Raw genomic sequence first — 2427 nt, 5'->3', positions numbered from 1 at the left:
TACAGGTTAGGGAAACAATAGAAAACAATATCCTTTGGAAGATTAAGAATGGAGGTGTCAGGGAAAAAATAGAACACAATATCTTTTGGAAGATTAAGAATGGAGGTGTCAGCTTTTCATTTGCCAATTGGACTCAATTAGGGGTTTTATATTTCACTGAAGAAGGAAACAATATGGTGGAACAAAATTGAAGTCAAAGAATTTATAAGAGAAGATGGTTCCTGAAATGACAAAAAACTGAAAGATTATATTTCTGAACAGATGATACAGCACATAAATGATACCATTAAACCACAAAAAAGTGAGACGGACAGCGAAAAAGGTTAATGGATGACTACTTCAACTGGTAAATTCAGTGTCAAAGATGCACATAGGGTATTAAGGAAGAAAAGGAATACCAATGAGAAGTGCAAATTTATTTGAAACAAAACATTGCCTACAAAGTTATGTTTCTTTTTGTGGAGAACTTGGAAGGGACGGATGCCTGTAGATGAAAATCTAGATAAACTAAGGATTCATATAGTATCAAGGTGTTGGTGATATAAGAAACCCAAACAGGAAACTATGGAACATTTAATTCTAATAGCTCCTATAGCTACTAATCTATGGAAGCAGTTTGCTGATTTTTTAGGTATTAGAACTGAAGGAGCACAACTACCACATGTGATCAGAATATTGTGATTTCAAGAAGCGCCCACAAAATTGCAGCAAGTCTATAGGGTGTCACCAGTAATCATTGTATAGGTTCTATGGAAAAAGAGAAACAAAATCAAGCATGGACAGAATCAAAGTTTAGAAAGCACGAATAATCAGGTGCTGACATTGCTCAAATAGATAATAAAGTTAAAATTCCCACTGGTAAAGCATTCAGGAAACAAATGGGCAAATCTGGTGACCAACTTCAAGAAATATAAACCAAGGTTATATTGCAATGCAGTGAAATTGACTCCACCCATACTGGGGAGATTAGAGTGCAATACAAATAGGACTTCTAGGGGCAATCCAGGACAAGGAGCACATTAAATTGTTTTGAGAGGAGATAATGGAAATTTAGTATATGCTCAAGCAGGTGGGATAGGTTTTATTACTAATATAATAGAAGAGATGACAACAATACTGGAGGTAGTAAGATTTTGGGCTTTGAGGAATTAGCGGGACATGGAAATTGAATCAAATTCTTTGGCTTTAGTTAATATTGTAAGAAATGTTTGGCAAATCCCATGGGAAATGATTGAAGCAGTGAAAGAAATAAGGCACCTGATCTCTAACATAAATGTTACAATCATACATATTTATAGGGAGGGGAATACATTTGTTGATTATCTAGCGAATCTAGCTACCAATACTTATTCAGAACATCCAATAATATTCAATAGCTTTTAGCAATTACCATCAGCAGGTAGAAAGATTCTTAATATCGACAAGATGAAAATTTATAACTTGAGAATTAGAACTAGAAAGATAAAGCCATATTCATAAAAAGTTTGGCCTACACACCACATGCAAAATAATAATTCTAAGAAGAAAAAGAATTTGCAGTGAACAAAATTCTTATACAAGGAACAACAGTGCTACTTAATCTAATAGGCTAATCTATGTTATCTCACAGAAACTATCACCAAAAGCAAAGAAGAAATGTGTTATATCTGTCCATAAGCTTAGGAGGTCATCCATAAGCCTATATCTGCAATGGATCAATCATTTTCAATGCATGTCTAACAGAAAAAGAAATGAAAGATTCTCAGATTTGATTCAATGTGTTAAAGGAAAAAAGAAGGGTTATGTATGAATTAGATGCAAACCTTGGAAGTTTCCTCCTTTTCCTTCACCACAGAGTCAACCCAACCACCTGAAACTTGATAGAGTTTGAAAAATGGATAGGGTTAAAGATAAATCTCTACAAATATTACCGTAGTTTTTTGACAACAGTTTTTATGAAAGAAAGACATAACACAAGGATGGAACAATATTGATCATCTACAATAGGATTTGAATCAGCTTGGAATTGAGAAGGCAGTAGATTCAAAGCATGACAAAGGAGGAGAGGCGCCCAAAGATGGAAACGGTAATAATTTAAAGTCCTTAAAAAAATTTTAGCTAGGTCAAATAGGAAATTGGGATTGACCTGCAATATTTTTCAAGCTTTGCTTGCTTTTTGTCATTGGGATAGACAACTTTTTGTTATTTTTTATTAATTATTAATAAAATGGCTGCAAAGTCACCAATAATTAAATTAAAAAAATAAAAAAATTTAAAAACACAATTGGGGAAGCTAGCTCAGGCGCAGAGTGCCAGGCACTAAGGTGGATTAGTACGTGACACAAAGAATTTAAATAAAGTAATGGCAGTAACATTGAGGTGTAATAGATACCTCATTGATATGACTATCAAGAAAAATATACATGTTCAAGTAGAGTTGGTCTCATA

The 2427-nt window shown here is 33.7% G+C and overlaps 1 long non-coding RNA gene across 1 annotated transcript; it reads right to left on the bottom strand.

Moving 5' to 3' along the window:
• Positions 1 to 1502: 1502 nt before the first annotated feature.
• On the bottom strand, positions 1503 to 2212 carry LOC124892342. The gene is made up of 2 exons (XR_007050199.1): positions 1803 to 2212; positions 1503 to 1715 (listed from the first exon to the last, which is right to left on the bottom strand). It is a non-coding gene; the product is annotated as an uncharacterized LOC124892342 (long non-coding RNA).
• Positions 2213 to 2427: the final 215 nt, after the last annotated feature.

This window comes from Capsicum annuum, unplaced genomic scaffold (genome assembly GCF_002878395.1).
Source record: "Capsicum annuum cultivar UCD-10X-F1 unplaced genomic scaffold, UCD10Xv1.1 ctg46299, whole genome shotgun sequence".
Classification (NCBI taxonomy): Eukaryota; Viridiplantae; Streptophyta; class Magnoliopsida; order Solanales; family Solanaceae; genus Capsicum; species Capsicum annuum.
The sequence above is the reverse complement of the archived record's forward strand: the minus strand, read 5'-3'. Positions and strand labels throughout refer to the sequence as shown.